At 38.3% G+C, this 22,747-nt stretch overlaps 1 protein-coding gene across 4 annotated transcripts in view; it reads right to left on the minus strand.

Annotated features, from left to right (window-relative positions):
• DAB1 (DAB adaptor protein 1) overlaps positions 1 to 22,747 on the minus strand; it is a 168,071-nt gene that overhangs the window by 128,399 nt on the left and 16,925 nt on the right. For 3 of the 4 annotated variants that reach the window (XM_055724867.1, XM_055724868.1, XM_055724869.1), the window contains exon 2: positions 18,165 to 18,275. The gene's annotated coding sequence lies outside the window, so the exon portion shown is untranslated. Of the gene's footprint in view, positions 1 to 1,769; positions 1,857 to 18,164; positions 18,276 to 22,747 lie in introns of all 4 variants that reach the window. The other variant, XM_055724866.1, reaches the window with a different exon arrangement.

Genomic DNA, 22,747 nt, shown 5'->3' on the forward strand with positions numbered 1-22,747 from the left:
AATTATTCACCAGAAGTGCTGTGAATTTTCTACTCATAGAAAATGCTGACTGGATTAAAAAGATGGCTTTCAAAGGAATTAATTGATTTCATCAACATTTTTAATGGAAAATTACTAACATTTCATTTTAATATAACAGTTTCTATTTTGTATTATATAGGACAGCATTCTGGAAACAAAGGTAAAACAGAGGACATGGATGTTGTTTTAACAGAATTTTTGAAAATATTTGAAAGCATGCCATTTTGCATTCAGGAAAAGCTACTTTGTGTAGGTTCATAATTTTTCTCAGGAAGGATATTCAAATGCTCTTACGAAAAACTGAGAGATTTGAGCCAATCACTAAAACCAATAGGAAAATATTTGCATTTTTTCCTTCAATGCTTTCAACATGAAATTCATCCTTTTAAAAGGATTTATATAATAATAGAGTAAAACCTCTTAAAAAAAACACCACCAAAAACCAAAACCACGAAATAAAAAACACCTAGCACTGAGAACCCAGGACTTACTGCTCTCACTTGTTCTGCTCTATTGCTGACCACAGCTAGTGCTGAGTAATTCCAGTGCTGCCATGGTCCCTTCACTTTGTCTTAAGTCTGACTCCCACTAATCAGGTATCAACCTTCCACAGGTTTTGTTAACACCTACCTCTTCTTTGAGCTAGGTACGTACCTGGGAGCACCATCATACAACATGAGCAGCATTGCTTTCAGGAGTCTTGCAAAGGCTAGAAAGGACAGAATCAAACCCCAAATCTATCGCCACAGAAAATTCAAAGCTGGAGATCAAAATGGAAAAGACAACGATTAAAAACAGTCATGGCAGCACTGTTTGCCTTCAGTTCCACAAGAAAGTGCGCAAGTCTGCTGGACAAGTACATTTGCAGTCTTGAATGAAGCAAATCATTCCTGGAAAAGGCTAGACACGCACACACTTCCCAGTACTCTCACGCCAGACCCTGGGAAGGAAGCAATGCAGAGGCTGGTGTTTGCTTCTCCTCTGCCTGTGTAGCAGGGAATGCAACTCCAGCCCAAACGAGTGGCTGAAAACGAGCAACAAACCTCCTGTGTGCTGGGGTAAAATATAACACACGTTGTTCCTTCAAACATATTATTCTGATTTAAGATGCAAAACTCCCCTCAAAGTGCTATCTGTAAGCTTTTGCAGGGTATGACATACAAAAGAGCACTGCCACTGAACAGAACAGGCTTAAAAACTTGACATCATTCCTCCGATACCAAGAGGCTGCTATGTTACCAGGTAACATGGGATGTTGTTCAGATTGGACTAGAGTGAAACTGAATTACCTAAATGCTTTTCCTATATGAATTGCATTACGCCAAGGCTTTACTATACCGAGATTACTACGCGGCTGTCCCTGAAGCAGAAAAGAAAAAGAATTTCTGGTAACCCTGTGTAAGAACAAACAAGAAACAAAACTCAAAACTGCTACAAATACTGCCCGGGCACAGCCTGACTGCGATCTGAGCTCCGCTAGCAGAAAACTGCCTTACCTCCATTAAAGTCAATAAAGTCACACCAGCACAAAATCAATAGCATTACATTTGACTTATATTGGCGTAACTCCATTGATTTTAATGGAGTTGGAGTTACCCCAATTTTATGCTGGTGTATCTGCATTAGTGTCAGTGAAGTTATGCCGGCGTGACTGAAGCAAACAACACCAGACCAACCAACCCCTTGTATGTCTAAAATTCAATGTCATTAACTCTAAAGCAACAAGAAAATGCAAATCTGTACATTACCAGAGCAGGGCCTTTGGAATTTATATTTGCAAAGGAGAAGAACAGCTCTTTTTTGATCCTCTCGACACCAAAGAAACAGAGTGAAGACTAAGAAGGGAAAAAGGACAAAGTACACAGTTGGGATCACAGTATTCTGTAATTAGAGCTGTTAAATGATTACTAAAGCGTGGTGGTGCAATCATCACACTGAAGGAAAGGGAGAAGTATGCAGTCAGGAGCATCACCAGGGAGAAGGTAAAAGCAATGTCAGAGACACCACGTTTTATATTTAAATGCAAATTCCTCGCAATCAGAATCTGTGCCTTCTAATTGGAAGAAAAGGTTATGGAATTAAATGTCTCGCATCCTGGACAGCTCAGCATGTTTTTAAGTGGCACAGTAAGTTGAAGGCAACTTATTCATCTCCTCCTGTCCTTTATAAAAATATCTTAATTCAGCTCTCTCTCTTTTAATTTCAAGATTACTTTCTTAATATTGCAAGTGAGACTGAACATGTTCTCCCCCTCTCATTCATGTTAAATAAAGCACAATACTCACACAAGATCCAACTTAAGCTATAGACTGAAATCTGAAGTAGACCGTGAAGTGATGCTTTATACTGGCCTTCTTAACGGACGTGAACTCTGCACCAACTTTTTCAGGTCCCTTTGAGATTTGCTCTGTCACATGAGGTAACCTATACATCGTGCCCTTCAATTTTCTGAATGCTTCCTGACTTTACAGGAAAGCAAAGCAAACTTTCCTAATGTCAACAACTACAAAAAAACCCCCTACGCCAGGATCTTTATTCACTGCTATTTTTCAACACTCACCCCTTGTTCCCTGACAGTTAAGTATTAGGAAAACTAATCAGAGGACTTCACCTTTCTGTAAACGGACTTTTGATTTATTACACCAAACCCAACCACTAGACTTCTACCAAAGTTCATTGACTAGCACAGCAAAGGGGAAAAAGCAAAAAGCTTTCTGGGACTGTAAGTATGAATTTACACATACAAGCAAAAATTATTTTCACATTGTTGTTCCACAACCAACAAATACCAATATTTTAAACCATTTAGTAAATGAGTTTTAGCTACAGAAATACTTTCAACAGTTCAATTTAAGTACTTGTCTTTAAACCAGCAATGTCACTCATGAAGGTAATTCCACACGACTGCGAAGATAAACAGCAGGCAGACTCCTGAACGATACCAAACAGAAGTATTTGAGAACAGCTGCTAGATTTTACTGGAGAAATTTCAAACCATAAATAATTTTCTTGAATTCACTTATCTCTTCTCATCTCATTTGTGAATGCAGTGCCTTGTATTTGACCACATCATACACTGCTCCACAAATGCCTTTTGCTTTGTATCAGTAAGAATGGTAACCACTTTGAAAGGGAGGAGGCACCTCCCATAAGAAGTCAGGATCTACACATCTTCTGTTTGCAGGTAAGATTCAACACGTTTCTTTCTAAATAATGAAAGACAGCACTGTTCCCACTGCTGGAAAATACACCAAAGGGGGAAAAAACCCAACCCAACAATCTAACCTTTGAATCTGTGGGGGCCAAGTGTTGTTTCCTGTATTGTAATATCATACAGAGAAACGTACCTGTCTCCACTCTGCTTTAACCACACAGTTGGAGAGGTCTGCATGACTACAGTACACACTTACAGAATCAAAGCCTAAGTAATCAGGTTAGGGACCCTGTAAAAGGAATTACTTAAAAGAAAAAAAAAAAATCAAGCCACTGCAGGTTACACTGTCATGGAAAAAAAATAAATAAAGAGATGGTCATGATTATTCAGATGGGGAACTTTTAAGCAGCTAAACAAGTACATGGACCTGCATGAGTGGTAACGCATCACAAACCCATGCTCATTTTCTACATATTTTTAATAATCACCCAAGTAGCACACAGTGAGGAACCATTCACCTTCTACTGTCATGCTACAGTTTATTCTCTCTTAGAAGCAATTACAGGACAAATGCCAAGCTACAGAAGGTATTTTTCCAGCAGCAGCATCTGGCTTCTTGGCAGACTCCTCAGGCAATTTTGTTGGAAGCTTTAGAGATGCTATTGGGTCAGTCCTAGTTATATTGCTCACGAGCTGTCTGGCAGTTTCCTCTTCCTAGATGTCATAATCATTCTGATTTACCTTGAAGGAATTAGCACACTTTTATCCATATGAAAAGCAGTTGACTTGCAAGGCATTTAGGGGCTATCTATGGAGACATAGTGAAAGTTACTGGTCTAAATCTGTGTACCTTTGAGCCAGCAGCATTTCAGCATCCACTGCTTAATGCATCATCAAGAAAACAAGTAAGCCATGCAAAACTGTGTGTGGCTGTGTCTTACCAGTAAATTGAATGCATTCCTTATACACGGAAAAAACCCCTAAGATACATGAAAAACTGATTAGTTAAAAAAAAAAAAAAAAAAAAAAAAAAAAGGTAAGCTGGGGCAACAGCAAATCCATGCCTTTATTTAATATGGACTGCCCTCATATAGTGAAGACAGTACTGTGCTGTGTCCTGTAGCATGGGGACACTGCACACAAAGTCAAGGAATGCTTCTGACAGACAGCAAGCATAAATTGAAATACAAGGGGATTCACTAAGCCAGTGGAAGGAAAACAGTTTCTGAGAATCTGCTTCATGCAACACAGTGCCTCTGAGGGCAGAAGGGGTATGTGGAAGTGAAGACCGCCTATGTCCTTTGCTCTCCCCACTGCCTGTCCCTTCCCCCTCTCCAACCCCAGCAGCTAAGATCTGCATTATTCTGCAGCTGTGATCATGATTAATCCTCATCCAGAAGGATGAAAGACAGGATGCTGGTTTTACCCTCCCTCTTTGCATACCAAGAAAATCAAGTCCACAACGAAAAGGCTTTATGTCAGTTTAGAGCAGTTCTCTACAGTTAATAGAGAAAGGAGACAGAATGCTATGGAAAGCACATTTATAGTCCATAACACAAATGGAATCCTTTTTTAAAAGGCTTCTGTACAATTACAAGAGATATACCCCTTTTTTTTTTTAAATAATAAAATGCAGATATGTTTATTAATACTACTGGGGGTTTTGGGTTTGGTTTTTTTTTTTTAATACTTTCCCACAATGATATACCTGGATGTTATCTTGTTTGGTTTGGGTTTTTTTTTATTTTAAAGGGTTTTGAGAGAGGTTAGAGTAAGAAACTCCCACAAAATCCTGTACCAGCTTATTTTCTAGGTAAAAAAAGAGTCCTGATGCCCAAAGGTAAATATTATGGGTACAAGAAATATACTCTGTAATTTAATAAAGGCTATGGATCTTGGATTTTCAGAAACAGGAGTACACTGAGCAACATAAGGGAAGATGGACAGCACTAAGGAAGATGCACGTATCCAGGTCAAACAAAAAGCCAAATGGAGCCCTGTCATCAGCAGAATGCAACTAAATCCAACCAGACACAGAATTCAGACTTGACTAATGTGAGTTGACTAATATAATTCCATTTTATGCAGGCCAAAACATATTCTGATTACAGGCCAGTGGTGCTCACAAGTTCTAAATTTAGGTATCATCAAGGGCCAGGTGAACTGTTAAGTGAACTAATCTGCATTTTATCCATATAAAAAATTTGTACTCTCCACAAATTAACACACAGATTTAAAGCATGTATTCACTCTCATTACTTCCTATGTCTTTCGGATATCCTTGTTGAACAATTAAAACTTCTGCAGAATCACAGTATGCATCAATAACGCAGCCTGGGTTTTAAAATGCTATACCACAGCACACATTGAAAAATCAATTTAGGCTCCAGTACCTGAACAGAAGTTACTGGCACACTAGAAACCAAGCCATATTTTAGAGGGGATGTAGCACAGATTTCCTTGTTTACAAGCTTGTTCCCACAAAGTACTAAGCAATCTCAATCATTAGGTGAACATTTGAATACATGCTAAAGACTAAACTTCCAGCAATCCCCGATTTCACTGACTACACAAATGAGATGAAAGTTGCACACAGGGCTAAACAGAAGGTCCCCTGGATGCAGCAAAGACCTGAAATATTTTCATAAACTGTCTTTGATAATACAGACTCAACAAGGCTTGTAAGTTGAAAGTGTGATCAGGAATAACCGCCAAATGAGTGTACATCAGCACAGCAAAGAAAATCAATGGAAAGCGTAAGGAAAAATGTTGATCTACCTTGTACGATGCTCTCCTGAAACACCTAGTACACTAAAAACAATGTACATTATATTCAGGGATAAAGTAACGTCATCTGAAGTAAAGGCTCCGCTATAATGAAAACCAGTTGTTCAGCCAGCAGAGTTTAAAGCCAAAAGGTGAAGAATACCTAATCCAATTAAAACAAGAGGGAATTCAGGAATGCAGAATTTAATTACTCCACTTGGAAGGTAGCCAGGACCACTGGGTTAAGCACCCATGCCCTTGTGAAAGGGCCACGGGAACTCAGATGACTACCAGTGGTTAGGCCCTTGGCTCTACTTCTTTGAGCAGGGCACCCTTGGCAGGCACATGCTCCCTCACTAAGCCCCAGGGAAGAATGCCAGCTCCTGAATTACAGCCTTCCCAGCAGCTCCTGGGGAGCTTCCTCACCATGCCCAGCACTAGGCAGGCCTGGCCTTGCTCAGCTTGTGAAATCAGACAGGCTCTCAGTGCAATCTGGTGAGGCTGTAGTTGATGTCCAATTAAAGCTGTTTGGATAAATACATGTTCAATGAAGTTATTGACTATGTGTGACTTTAACATTTTGTTTTGTTTTGTTTTTTCAGTTCCACAGACTAAATAGCAGGCAGCAATAATACTAGTTTTGGAAGAAGTGTGATGTTTGTGTTACCCACTCAAGTTAATTAATGAAAATAATGACAGAGTTACAAAAATCAGAGATGATTAAGAACTTGAAGACCATCCTACCCTTTTCTCTGCCAAGGCGGATTTGTTCTTAACAGCATGTTCTTCTGCTCTTCATCGAACCTTTTTAAATCACGCCAGCAGTAGGCATCACATCTCCTTCTTTCAGATGTGTTCATACATTGATTGATTTGGAGGAGTAAGTAAAACCCAAGAACAGAGGTCCCGCCAACTTCATACCATTATTCTGAGTTAACAGCTTGGAGATTATCTTGAGCAATTACTTTCCCCCCTTACTGCACACACATTCCAAATACCTGTAAATCCTCACATAGCTCAACTCTACCAGTATTAAACCAATCTATCCCCTTCAGGCAAGATCTAACGGTAAAACCACATACCACTGAGTTTATAACCCAGACGATTACAGTCTCCATTATTAAATATTGCTTATTATTTTGTACTTACAAAGTCAGGGAGATGTGATTTTATTGCTTGCAAATCATTCTTACATTAGTCTTGTGCTGTTATAACTTCACTCTTGCTTTTCCAGATAAGCTTTTTCCTTTCTGCATATTTAAATAGTAACTAATTATCCCTACTTGATTGCCCTCCTCTCGCAGAGCCATTTCACAGTATCATCTGCAGTGAATTCTTCATCCAACTTAGATTTTTAAAAGCCCAAGATACATCATATTCTTTGATTTTAATAAAGGCACAGAGGAGTGTGTTTGGGGTTTGGGTGGGTGTTTTTGTTTGATTGTTTTAAATATGCATCATGGGTTCCATCTTCAAATGTTTTTTTTCCAAAAACACAGCGAGAAGGGCTGATTATTACATTGGTAATAGTAACAGTACAGAACAGTGCCTAGCAATAAAGTCTATTAAAAAAAAAAAAGAAAAGAAAAGAAAAGAAAAAAAAGACTATTCACATAGTATCAGATCAGCAAAGAAAAGTTTGGTTCATTGTCTAAAAATGTTGCTTCTTGTACAAACTATGCTTTTAAGAATATTCTGAATTTATTCCCAAACACAGTCACAGAAAACACATTATATTCTAGTTCATAGGTATACAGAAACTACATGCAGTTACATAGTAGCTACAATTAATGATATTTAATGCATTAACTCAGGTAATCCATTCAAAGAATTGCACATTACAGTAGCCCAAAACATGATGATAATATTTGAGTCAAAACTACTGTTTCTTACAAGAATTTTGACAGTCTTTGGTCATTTTTGTAGAGACTGCTATTTTGGATACTGATGACACATTTTGGTTTAATTATAATGGTGTTTGGTAACACCATGTGTTGTGAAAAGTTCCTGACATTTCCCATTATGAATCTGCTTTTTAGCTCCTTATAACTTTTCAAACCAAAGCATATCTACTGCAGCCAACATCTTGCATGCCACATAGCAAAAGCAATGATACATACAGTGCAATCTCCAAGACCTTGTCCTGCTGCCTTGAGGCACGAGATCATCCCTTCCTCCTCCTGCCTTGCTCACTAAGCAACAGATTTTCCTACAGACAGCGACTACCTTTACCATGCAATCCTGATTTTGATCCTCCAGCACAGATCTGTTCTTTTGTACTATGACTTTATGTGGAAAGGAAAGTACCGTGTGACTGCACACACAACTTTGCATCCAGTTATCTTCCATCTGGACGATGTTAAACTTAGCATTTCTTTACTGATGTGCTTGGCTCTGTAACAGTCATTTACATTTTTATGTATGTGTGTAATAACACACAGGAAAAGGAGGCAACACAGGTGTACCACAGCCAGATTGCAGTGCCTTCTTGAATTCAGCTTGCAAGCTGCATTCTTTCAGCACCTATTCCTGCAAAAGTTGCTGTAGCTATATGTGATAACAGTCTGGCAGAAGTGACTCTCTCTCAAACAAGACTTTGGCAGAGCAGGATAGGAAAGAAAAACAGGAGGTCGAGTTGTAACTGTGACTTCCAGGTCTGTTTGTGTCAAAGCAGTATCAAAAAGTGCTTGGAAAGACAAAACACAGTCTTGACACCCTGAATGCTCACATAGGGCTTCTATTATTATAAGCAATGCACTACTTTATGAAAGAAAACAAACCAGCCAACACCCACACAATGACACAGCAGTCCATCTTCGAGCCAAAAACCATTGCTTAGGAAATGCGACATCCAGCCAAGAAAAAGGCTTTCATCATCTTGGTTCCTCTCCACAAATCATACACCGCTGAAGATGGTGAAACTTTTTATCTTCTTCCACCTCAAAAGCACAACAAAGTACCACAGTTGCTCCTGAACCAGTTGGTTTCATGTCCAGTACCGAGGAGAAAGCAGGACAGCAGGGTAGTGATTAACAACCAAGTTAACTACCAGTGGTTAACTGGACAAGATGATGACAGAGGGGTCATGAGGGCAAGTTCAGAACACCTGCAATACAGCCTCTGGTTCAAACAGACAAGTAAAGATATCTCTCTATGTCCCGGATGGAGTTTTATTTTCCTTTTATTTTCCCCAGATTGACTTTGAAAGGAACACATGCCTTGAGACCCACAGTAGAGTTGTCCCGTTGTGATTTATGCTTTACTCTGCTAGAATGCTCCAGTTCTGATAAGAACAGAAGCAGACATATCGATTCTGCTGGCTGGGTCCGCCCACAGGGACTGAACCTGCACTGGAGTCAGCACCACGAGGCCAGAGACGGCCCCTCATCAGAGCTGAATGGCTCTGAGACATTGCGAGGAGAACAACTGAAACAGATCCACAGTGACCTTCACAAAAATATTCACAAAGTTGGCTGCAAATCTTCTCAAAGCAAATATTTCATAATCATAAAAGCCTTTTTTTTCTTTTTTTTTTTTTTTTTCAGCAAGACAGCATTCCTATCAGGACTGAAGTGTAACTGATGAACAACTGATGTCACCAGTTCACAAGCAAACACAGGTGAGGATGCCTAGCTTTTTAGCAGCAAGATAACCGTCTGTCAGCCTACTCAAGACGAAACCACGACAATAATCAGAATATTATTGGAAGAATAATTCTGTTTAAAGCTCGGTAAGTAATGCCCAGGTTATTTTTTTTTTTTATGTCAAGTAATTTGATTCTATTTTTATTCATTAAAGAACATTTGAATTAACAGATTGAAAAGGTTCATTCAAGACTTTATATCCATATGAGTGTTACAAACCCTCCCCCCCTGCTGCCCATATAAAAAGCCAAATCAAGGAAGAAATTAAACTTAAATAGTCTTGAAAATATTTTAAAATCATCATTAACATGTGTGATTTCATCTTATTTTGCTTATGAGTCCAAAGTTGTATCCTGAACGCCATTTCTACAGAAACCGAGTGCCAAATATTACCAAGTTCCAATTTTACTGTCTAGTTAAAAATATCATGACAGCATTCAGGCAAATTTAATTTTAAATTAAACTTAAAACAAAGCCTTTGCATACCACCATAATATTTCAGACAGCAATTGCAAGAAAGGAAAGGCAGAAAACAGACCCTGCATATACTATAGTTCAAAAAATATGCCTCAAGTCAAATGGTATAATTTTTCCTCTTTTTCCATTAAAGAGTTATTTTAAGTCTTCTGCTGAATAGATTTACAAGCATAATGAAACTTCGTCAGTGGTTCTTTTCTGAATTACTATACATGCTTTAACACTGCATACACTAATAGCGTACACATATATACAAATCCACACATAAATGTACACACTCAGGCACACAATATTCATGCAAAAAGAACTAATGGAAGTTTTTGCCTGTATGCTACCCCCTGTAAATAGGTTAAATGTGAATAGTGCTTATGGCTGGGTTCATTAAGTAAAAATGTTGCTGTTTTCTGCTGTTTTCGTGTTGGTTACCTAAGAATGGATGACATGTCAAACGCTAACTTAACAGACTCAGTTCTTTTCAGTTTACCATCAGGGTCTCTCTCCACTAGGAAAATCAGTGGTCATTTACCACAACCCTCATAGAATAACTTGAGCTGAGACCTCAGTCAGCACCTGAAGATAATAACACTCTGCAGGCAGCCCTCTACAAGAAAAAAAAAAAAAAAAAAAAAAGAGGGAAAGGGTGGGGGTAGGGTGGAAAAAAAAAAAAGAGAGGTATTTTCTGATATGTTGTCATGGGAAAATGGTATCCCAAAAGCCACAGTCCCCTGTGGTTGACAAACATCCCATCTTCCAAGAGAAGAGGCATTATACTTGGAAGAGCAGCTAATATCATTGCCGGTAACACTTCTCACAGCTTCAACTGCTCATCAACTTTTTCTTCTTCATTTCTTTCCCTAAAATTCCTAGCTCTAGAGCATCTGCAGTCAGAGATCTGCTCACATCCAGTCTGAGAGCTACTCTGAACTCCCACACCAAGCATGGAATTTCAGTGTCAGTGAAGGCTGGACCTCAAGTCCCCATTATAGGCTGATGCAGCACTTGATAAACAGATACCATTAAGAGATGAACTTCAAAACCACATTATTTCTCCAAACTAAAACACTAGCAATGGTACAGTCATTATACCCTAAAACGTTACAGGACTTCACTCCACCATAGCTGTACCAGCTGCCTCTTCTTTAAGGATCAATGACACCCAACTACTTCAGAGACCATTAATAGTAAGTTACTGCAGTTACAACGTATTATACTTACAAATTCTGACATTATTTATGCCTTTAAAAAAAATTCTGAGCAGGTTCATCAGTTGTTTTGTTTCTCTTTTAGATACAGCACGGTGCTGCATCCATGACTTTCCATGGGGCCTCACCACCTCCCTGCCAACAGGGCTCCCTACCCCTTGGTGTACAAACTACTTTGGTTTCAAAGATCTATTCTATACAGGGTAAGTTTTCACTAGCAACTTAATGCCTTCAAATTCTTTTCTGTAACTTCTGTGTTAGTTTATCAGAGCAGTCATCAAGCCTAAGCACTTTGAGGCTGATGGGTGTATTTAAGCTAGCCCACTTTGAGCTAACTGCGTTCAATTTAACATTCTCCAAGCACTGGCAGTCCTCATTCAAGCCAAGTGTGAAAGTTTTAAAATCAGCTTTCACAGTCTGATTCACAGACAGCAAATGCAAAATGGCACTGGATTAATTTTTTGCCCAACAACATGGTGCAACAAAATAGCCCAAAGGCTATTTTAGTTCATTTGCTTTAAGCATTACAGAAGACTCACAGCACAGAGAATGCTCCAACAGAGACAAAAGCTCCAAAGGAGTTTTAAAGCTTAATATTGCCCCCATTAATTAAAGTACCATATGTTTGTACATCCTTTCCGCCTTGTCACTAGATGTTAAAATGGAAGTCTAGACCATTTAAGACAAACCACACTGATTATTGCTTCAAAGATGAACATATCAACACATTTTTCTCATTTTTATTACAGATCACATTTTTAATATTTAATAAAGTCTGGTATTGGACTGTAAAATGGGCTACATAGAAATCCATATTTTCCTTGGCAAAATACAAGTCTTGACTTTACATGTAATCTGACAATATCTCTTTTGATTGGTCTGCCTTCATTTGCCAAGATACAAGTTAAAAAGGAAGCTAGAATACTGCATTACCTATTGCAAAAATGGTTCTGCAACTCCCACCAAACAATGGCAGAGCAGGATGGAAATTCAGCTTTCTTGGCACTTTTCATTTTCCCAGCAATTACCACTAGGCACGTACACTGAGTTTACATGGCCAGCTTTCTGAACATGCAAAATCTCTTCAACAAAACTTTCAAGTCCAGAAATTTCCCTTTGAGAAAGCACAGAAGGTGTGTATGAGCAGCTCCATCAACAAATAGAGAAGTTCAACACATACAAAACCTGATTAAATACTCTACACTCACTCTTCAGAAGAAATATTTCTCCAGTTTAAGAGGCAAACTAAAATCTCCTAAGAATTTAGCTCATCTTGTCAAAGTACTTTGCAGAATATTGGTCAAATTCCCATTCTTACAACGTGGTTCATACATACTAGACTGCACAACTGCAGCCTTAAGTATCACAAGAAATAACATACAGTCAGATCAAAGTCAGCTAACTTCAACGGGAGTCTTTCCGTTACCTTCAGAAGTTTTTATACAAGGTCCAAACCTCACAATCACTCTTTAATTAACATTATTTCTAATACTTTAATAAATTTAATCTAATAATCTCATAATTGTATCAATAGTGGTAACTCACATCACAGATGGGAACTATCTTAAGGTATAAAAAGTATTTACGGTTAAATTAAAAAAAAAGTATTTGCATGCAGAGATGGATCCCAGCTTCATACTTCAGAGTCCATGTTTGATATAGCCTAGGAAATGCAGGTCACATCTGGCAAATAAAGTCAAAGTCTCATCCGTAAATGTCAAAATGTTAGTTGCTGAGGTGGAGATAATTAAGGTACTTCTTGACAGGACTCAGAATACTAGTTTTACAAGTATTTTCTATTTTGTGTTAAGTTTCATACTTGCATTACAGGAATCATAAATATAACATTATTTTGCAAATAAGAAGCCTCTTTCACAGTAGATCTGCAAGCAAAGGACATCAGGAAATCTCTATTTTTGAAATTTTAAAGCAATTCACACTATTCAGTGAAACATTTTTACAGGATAATTTAAGAAATTCTTGCAACTCTTTCTTCAACCCAATTCCAATACTATATGAAACTCGAGACAAGTCAATGAGAGACAACACAAACGCATCACTGTCTGTCAGCAGCCAGTTAGAAGCAAGAGGATAACCTTCAATCACAGGATCACTATAAGGCAACACACAATACCCACAAACTAGCCTAGTTTCAGTGATACTAAAATTTGATGAGTTTGCATTTCAAAATCTGCAGTTGCAATGAGAATCATCCACACGTAAGCCCAAGTAACAGGAATGCAGCTTGTGTGCATGTAAGCAAGTCAGACCTGAACTTGCCCAGATGAGGATGTTCGGAGCGCAGTGACAGCGGTGGGCAGGCTTGCACTGCCTCCTTGGGACCTGAGCTGTCACAGTGGGCACAAGCCATACTCCTGCTGCTTTAGACTGAAGTTAGCTTTGGTCCAGCTCCAAAGGACAGAAAGGCAGCTCTACATGGTAATATAAAACTAATTTGGGTATGTCTATATTAATTTCATTAACTTTTCTGGTAATCCTTATGTAATAGAAACAATCAAAATTTCATTGATTTAAACATGTCAGAAAATCTGAGTTAACACATACAAAATACAGAACTGAGAAAACATTTTTTTTAAAAAAAATAATAATATTGTTTATAAATAATATATAATATTTAAAAATAATAAATATTAAAGGCTAATGCCTTTAGACCATCAGATTGTGTGTAACTACAGATAATATATATTCTTAAGACAAACAAGCACAAAGCTTCACATCCATATATACAACCCAGCCCACTACACACAGCACTTCCTCGGTGCTAAGTACAGCTTAAACGTTCTCTGTATTAACTTCCAAAACTTATAAAGCTTTATCAGCTCAGATGGTAAACAACTACAGGTTATTTGAGAGCTAAACTTGCCAGAAACTGCAAAAGAGATACAATCCAATTGTTATTGAAAGTAATGAATACGCTTTTCTGGTCATTTCATGTCAGGTGCTAACAGACGTCAGAATCACTAAACAACATGTTCACACAAGACATCATACGTTTGTGAATATTTATGCTTAAGAAACGTTGAATTCTATCCAAACATAAATGCCACAGTATAACTGATCAGTCATGATTGTGAAAGTCTTCCAGAGCATTCTCATTTCTAAAACAAACAAAGACTGAAAAATTCAGGTTTTGGTGAATCATCAATGGATTATTGGCAATTTCAGAGCAGGGATAAAGCTTTCAATGGGAATGGAAAACAGCTCCACTATAACCAAGCTGATATAGGATGAGCGTATAATGCTTTGCAAATACTAAGCGGGAAATGTATAGGCTAACCAGTAACCAGTTATTGTGAAGTACAGAACATAATCTGACATGTTTTACGTACCAGGATTCTGACATTCAATGTAGAGCATATATAAATGACAGAAGCAGCATGGCTAATTTTCTTGTGATCATTTGAAAGTCTCAGCTTGTACACTGTAACTTTTGGAAACCCGTATGTATTTTAATTCTGAGAAACTAATTGATGCTGATCTCTACTGAACGCACAAAAATATCTACATGCTGATGAAAGATACTCCCCCGAAAAATATTGATTCCATTTGAAAAGCAACAAGCACAAAACAAGGCACTCCCCTTCTATGGTTACTGATAAAACACAGAGCTGCAAGAATCTGCAAAAAACAGGTGGTTTGGGTTTGTTTTTTTTTCCTCCAGCACAGATATTGGCATTAGTTGGAGGTAAAGAACATGCAGTTTCAGCATGATCTTGATCATTCCTTGGGGATCTTAGCAGATAAAATGATTCCTGATATTAAGGACTGAGGTCCAAAGCAAGTTGCTTGCATCTGAAAGCCATTATGAAGCACACTAAAGGCAGCAAGCACCATATACTGTATACTTGCACATACATTGAATCTGTTTTGGTAGTATGTTTTCTTCACCTGCTTATTGTACTAATGTTATATTTGGATCCTTAAGCTCTTCAGATGGGCCTTTTTTTTTTTTTTTCTTTTCTCTGTGCACAGTAAGATAGGGACCTGATAGGGACCAGCAGGGGCCTTGATCATGACATGCATCTCTGGAGAAAAAAACTTAACATAAATGGACAACTCCATTCAGATCTATCTGCAGACAGTAACCCCAGCTCAAAATTATTTCTGACCAAAACTGCTTGTATAATTTTTCTGTTCTACTAGCTATCAAGTGAATTCAAACCGTAACCCATAGATAAAAGACTGCCTTTGAGCTACACAGCCACTGTCCCAAGGGTGCCAGGAAAAATTCTAGGACCACCAAGTGTGTTTCTTTAACAGAGAAGAGGAAGCACTGCTGAAGATGAGGAAGGTAAGATATAAGAAGATGCTTCAGGCCTGGTGTCCTCAGAGTGCTCGCAATTAACTGCTGGCAGACAATTGTTAGGGTTTCCCACATAACTTCTTACCAACATAAAACATTCCCATGCAAAAGTTTATAGTGCTAATGATAACTGTAACATTGTCTTTTAAATGCATTTAGGCTGTTTTGAAATAACACAACATTGATCTGGGTTGTTGGTTTTTTTTTTTTTCCTTGAACTCCTGTTCTGAAAAAAAAGCACAGCTCATATAATTTCTGAAGCTTTTTTTCCCCGCCATGTCCAACTTGAAAACTCACTTTTGGCGTCACTAACACAAAGCTAGCTCTCTGTCCAAACACACGTAAAAGGTCATTCCTTTCTTTCTCATGCTTCAGACACAATGCATCCCGTTTCCTTCCTAACATATCCTTTCAAAAAGTTTCTTGTATATTTTAACAGAAATGTCTTCTCAGCTGCTAAACGAGAAACTCAACAAATAACAGTGTGGCATGTGTAGGAGACAAGTAAGGCTTGCCCTTTCAACAGCAATGAGCTGCTCATGGAAACGCAGCCTCAGCTGTTAAAAAGATATCAAAAGAAACATCGAGCATAATCAGGTCCCACCCAAGCGTGAACCACTACTAGTTTCATTTAATTAGATGCATAAATATATTTCAAAACTAGGCACACTGAAATACAAACATCTGAAACATCAGTTCAGTGCATCTACATGCACATTATAGATGTGACTAAAAAAGCAGACAAACTGACATGACCAAAAGTTGCACCAGTTTTCACAATGCAGTTCCTTGAAATAAAGGAGAAGGCTAACTGCTAGGGAGTGACGTTATTTTACCTTTTTGCATTTGGCAGGAATTGATACTACAAGAGAGACATTAGATACAGCAAAGAGACCCTGCAGAGGGGAAAGGCTGCTACACACTTGCTCAAATAAACAGCAATGTCTCTGATTCAATATATTACTTCTTATATTGACTAGATGGTCTACATATGTGTGTGTGTGTACATATATAAAAAAGCCTCTATCTACTTAAGACAGCCTTCAGCTGGCAAAAAGCAACTGTTGGTTAAACTAAATGCTACCAAAGACTCAGCATGCAAATTGTCACTCAGTTTAATGTAGTTTCTAATCTGTAACAGCATGGAACAAACAACTTCATAACAGCTATACTGGGGCAATGGAGCTATGCCATTTTACACTGGCTGCAGGATCTGTCCCAGTGTATAGCTCCTTCCTTCACCCCATTAAATCATGTTTGCCAACAACTACGTCGCACTAATGGGTGCATAAAGCTATTCTGCACCTGTTGATTGGCAAGGCATCTGTGCAAATACAATGAAATGGAAAGAAGTGAAGCAAGGAACCAAACCATTAGAAAGAAACCTAAATCAATACAAATAAAACTTAAGCACTTGGCATGTATGACTGACTTCTTGCTAAGTATAAATGGTATCAAGGCATGTTTTCAGCCCATTACTACCTAAAAATGTTTACATAAATCAGTTGATATCTTACAAAAAAATCCTCTTTGCATTTAACTGTCCTAAAGCAAAACAAAGTCAATCTGCAAGTGGCAAATGCTCAAGATGTATGAACATGTTGAATTTCAGAAAAGTTTGGGTTTCTTTCAAGGAACTACAGAGCTACTTCTGTTTTCTTACTAGGTTCAGTGCTGTTTTATTTTGATGGCTTGGAGAAAATAACCACTCATGGTAGAAAATCTTCAGCTGTGCTTCCATGTTACTCCTATTTCCGAGACAACCAGTACAAAGCAACAGTACAAATCCAAGAAGTAAAATTTCCATGAGATGTTACACTTGCAGGAGTAGCTGTTATTGCCAGATGCAGCAGTCAGAATATCAATTGACTCACTGCACAAATTTTAGAAAGCATATAAAAGCGAAGGCGGCCCTATCATTACCTGATTGTTCTCATTTCAGAAAGCTGCTTCCTTTTACCTTCTTTAAGTATCTACTAACACTTTTTTTTTTTTTATTTCAGTTCATCTTGAAAATTAATCATCATAAATTTAAAAACATTTTCTTGCAAATCTGTCAGGCTTGTAGTGCTATTTCATTTATTACAAGACCACACGACGCATCAGAGCTCTGTATTTGAACATGACATATTTTCACTTTGTTTTGATACCACATTTGAAAATTGTTCCTATCAATCTCTCACTGAAGCCAAAACTTAACTGTCTTGTTCACTGAAACATTAAATGCCAAGTCACACAGATGAATAAAAGCATTTGCAAAATGCAAACATTTGCAAAAGTTTCCTGTCAAAAGGGTCTACAGAAGAGAATCCACAAAAGTGAATCGAGGCCACAGTCAGTACCAAACCCAATTATTCCTAATCATTTTGGTCATCAGATCACACTGAAAGCTAGAAGATTTCATAAACAGGCTGATCTTTAAGTAGAATTTTGGAAGGGTTTACAGTTTTCCTTTCCAGAAAGTATTACAACTTCTATGCATTTGCCAGTCTCAGCTTATGCATTAAGATCCATGAATTTCTGCATTGTTAACTAGCAAGGAGGAAAAAAACCAAACAAACAGGCCATATACTTACATTCCCCATAATCCATCATTTTCTCTCAACAGTGGCAGCAAACAGGCACATCCAATACTGTATTACTTTCTTCTCTCATTCATGATGATGTCACACACAGGTTCTTTGATTCTGAAAAAGAAGCATTTCCCAGGTTCTAAGGATGGAGGTACCCCAACCAATCCATCGTGCTTTGTGTGCTAATGATAGACTCATGCATAAGAGGCACCAGAAGCAGTCAGAGGCAGCAGGCATGAAAAGGAGTGAATCAACTGTCAAGGGTTGTGATCTGAAGGACTGCAAGGCTGTGATTAGAATTTTCAATCAGGACTTCCACAATTCATCACGCTACAAGGGAAGGGGGGGACATATTTCTTCATCAGCCCTTTCTGCTATTGGCATAGCAAGTTCTACGGCATTAAAAGAAGGAAATCTTAACATCTTACACCTATAAGTAGGTACTCTTCAGGGAGCGGAGAGCAAAAGATTTTCTGGAACTGCATAGCTACTTCTTTTTGTCTGCATACTCAAAACTGAAACCAAGATTATTTGCAGCACAGCCTTTCAGCTGATGAAAAAGAGAAAACAGCTTTTTCTCTCTCCCCCCTTGTAGGTACACTTAGAGATACCTGAGAAAGAAGTAGCCCTGGAAACCTTTGACTGTTGTCTTCAGGGATATGAAAAGGAATAAAACCCCCAGGAATCCTTCATCAGAATTTGCTAACACACTCTGTGAAGCTTCAGAAAATAAAAAGGCAGAGCTCTTCACAAGGGAAGTATTCTCACAGCCTGTATGAAATCACCTGCAGCACTTGACAGGCAGCATATAGCCACATTTTCAAAGCGTAAAAAGGTCCAGCAAACTGACTCGGTGCATGAGTTCAGATTAATCAAACAGACAGTGTAACTTTATTTTCCTTACGGCATTTGTTTGCCTTGGTACTACCTCTACTGACTCGTCAAAGAAAAAAACAATGGCACAAGTAAACAGCCTCAAACAGGACTTGGAGCTGGGCCGGTTCTGTAGCTCTGCTGCAGCCTCCCTCCCTCCTGAAACCACGAGAAAGTCACAAAAGCTTATCAAATATTTTGCAGCTTCTTTCCTCCCCTTCTGCACCTATGAAATATAGTAACTGTGTCTCTCCAAATACAAATTTTTCCAGAACTCATTCACAAAGGTGATGACTGCCTCAGAGAGCAAGCCTTCAAGAAAAAACCAGCCCAGCAACTAGGCACTGGGTACTGGTGCCCTGAACGAAGTGCCACAGGGAACGAGCGGTCTGTCTGTATCAATGTCACTGCAGGGTCTTTGTCTCAAAATCTAGATCCAAGTGACAGCCTAGGCAGATTAGACATTTATTGAAATACATGAATGAAGCATTATTTTAGAAGGAAATTTTCATGTCAAACTATGAATAATGAACAGTAAAAACAGTTCCTATTTGCATAATTAATGTTTCAGTTATTGATATTCTTTCAGAGGGTCACTAGCCTTTTTTCTCTCCAAGTTAATTAATTAATAAAGCAACTCCTTTTATGTAGGTAATTGTAATCACTTTAATACTCAAAGGCATGTAAAATATCTAGCACTTTTTTTTTAATGTTGCAACCCTAGTGACACAACAATCATTTGCATAAATGTAAACACTGAATGGGTCCGTTTAACTCCTGACTAGAAAGAAATCCTTTGAAACCAACAGGAGAGAAATACATAAATTATGGACAAATACGGCGATATGGGCAAGCCTACCTTTTGTCCTTACATCACAACAATCATTTTTCCCTTAATGCAAATCTCAACTTTGAGACAATGTACTGCTAATGGTGCAAATCTGTCCTCACATTTAGCTGAAGATTGCTCTGAGGAGATAGAATAATTTAGGAAAAAATGTTTATGGGAAAACAAATACAAACTAGAAAACTGTTAGCAAGCAGAAAGCTCTCAACACTCAACATTTTACAGCTAATACAGGACTTTTTCTTCTTCCATTAAGAAATACACAAACAAACCCCCAAACAGAAGTCTGATCTTACAAAAACCTGTTACAGAAAGACTCACTGCCCATGGTAAATCTCACTCAAGTCAGGTGAGATGGTTACTTTGCTCCACAGCCAGAGATTACATGCAGCTGCAGCAGATCAAGCATCATGTAAAATTCAGCCTCAAGAGGTCTGCTGAACGCGCTGCTTGAAGAAGACAGGAAAGCTACAAGTTTATAGCAGTTATGAAAACTTTTTTCCCCCTCCCTTTTTAGAGACAGTACTGAGTGACCAGGTTCAGTACAATATTATGAACATCCTGACGCACAAGTTAGTTTAAAAGCTACACAGCCTGTCTGAGCTACTGTCTCACAAGTCAAACACTAAAGTTTCTTGTCTGTAAATCCCAAGTCTTGCTTCATTCATAATCATACGCAATGCTACTGCAAAAACCATTTTAGTGGCCTCTTTCATCATGTCTCTCCTTGATGTGGGAGAAAGAACACCAGGATTACCATTTTAATCACACATAATATTCTTAAACCACTAGTAACTTTATTCCACCCATTTCTGACCCTCTCTATCTACATCACCACACTTTCCTACCAAATAAGCATCTTTGTGGGAGGGGGTGGTGTGGGTATCCAGACTGCCCTCCTAAAGCAGTGCCACACAGTTCTCCAAACCCAATTCTTTGTTGTTAAAATTTCACCTCAAATACATCTTCTATGGCGCAATTTAATGAAAGAGAAAGAAAGGGATGGAAGATACCAGTATCTGGGTATTGACACCACTGACTAGCTGATAGCTGGAGTCCCGTTATTCTGGTATTACTCATCAGAAAATTGCTACTGTCTCTACTATCAAGCATTCTAAAACATAATTTGAGGGTTTTTTCTGTTTTATAAAGTACTTAGCACCACTGGGGGAAACTGAAGGGAAGGAGGGCCCCAGTCAATCTCCACAGTTCTGGGGAATGGGATGGCAATATAGATAATAAATGCTATTATTTGTATTATGTACTCATCTGCACTATATCAGCTGCTAAAACCTTGCAAATACTCCAGGCATCATCAAGAACCATTTCAACCTGTTTTCAGGCTGTAACTCACAAATCTGATCTCCATCCAAGACACTATAACAAAATGTGAAATAACCTAAATATTGAAAGTCATTTCACAGAAAATGGAAATAGATACTGTAGGAAAACCACATTCCAGACTTGCAAAATCTCTCTTTTATGTAATCTTTATCCATAATCTTCTGGAAGACTATCTGATCTCTCTCTCAGCAAGCACAGTATTTTTAACCGCTGCAGATCTTTTTAGGCAGCAGATGGTTGTGTATTCAACTGGTCGTTCTAGCAAATGGTATTCAAAACATGCAGGGAAAAGGAATGCAGCCACTAAGTAGATTATGAATAAAGCACTCAGGTATTCTTCTCTGTATTTCTCAGTAATTACTCACAGCCAAGGAGCATAACAGAAATCTGCTTCTTCAGTGTCTCACTTCTAAAGGATCGATGTGGTGCAAACACAGGCACTACAGGACTTAATAGCAAGTTCTAACTGCTTTTTACAAGACAACGGTCTCCTGGACAGCTTTCTCCCAGGCATTGAGGAGGTAGCTAAATAGCTGCTATTAGTGTATATTTGTTTCTTTTCATCAAAATCATACTTAATAAACACAAAGAACCTACAATGGACAGATCCAAGAGAAAATATAAATTAAATTCTAGATTAACAAAGCTCTGTTAAATCAACTTAGCAATTTTATCTCCAGACATCATAACTTGGCTTGCAGTGGCGGGCTAAATAATGCAGTTCAACACATAAAGAACAGATCTATATTCAGACTGAATGGACTGTTAGCTCAGAAAAAAAAAAAAAAAAAAAAAAGACAGGAGGGAAATGAAATGTTGAAGTAGCTGTTTCTTGCCCACAGCACACTGTCTCTTCTTCATATTTCAAAACTATCATGGTCATACATCTATCTATCACCATATCGTGCATATTCCCTGTGGAAGAGACAAAACAGGTCTCAAAATCTGCGTCTTAATGGGTGTCATCAAAAGAAATACCAGTTCATCTGGGTGCAGCACATGTAACATGTATAAAATACCCAGAAATCAGTGCCATTAAGAAGTGGGGCTTCTCCTTTGCCATCCAGCCACTACAATTACAAGGACTGTTTTTATCATTTCATACCCCAGATACCTTCATTTCCCCAGAGTGCATTTAGCAGCAGGCCTGGAAATTTCTCCTCTGACCAAGAGGCAAGTCACCTTTTCTCTATCCGCAGTCACGGTTGTAGCCGTGCAGTTTTCCACAAGACAGTGGGAAGTTTCTCTATTGTCAGCACTGAAAGCTTCTCTTAAAATAGTTCTATTTTTTTGTAGGTAGCCACATTTTCATCAGATTTTAGTGCACACATTTTATGAAACTGTTTGAGAACCTCAGGATTTAGGTTAGAAAAAGAGCATGAAATGTAGGCTAGGCTACAGTGGGATTTCTAGGGAATACCCCACTAAAGCAATCTCTTGATAGGTAAGGTATCTTTCTTGCTGTAAAAGTAATGATTGTTGAGCACAGATTTTCAGTGGGCTCTGGAGGTTTAAAGTCTTG

This window comes from Falco cherrug, chromosome 12 (assembly GCF_023634085.1).
Source record: "Falco cherrug isolate bFalChe1 chromosome 12, bFalChe1.pri, whole genome shotgun sequence".
NCBI lineage: Eukaryota > Metazoa > Chordata > Aves > Falconiformes > Falconidae > Falco > Falco cherrug.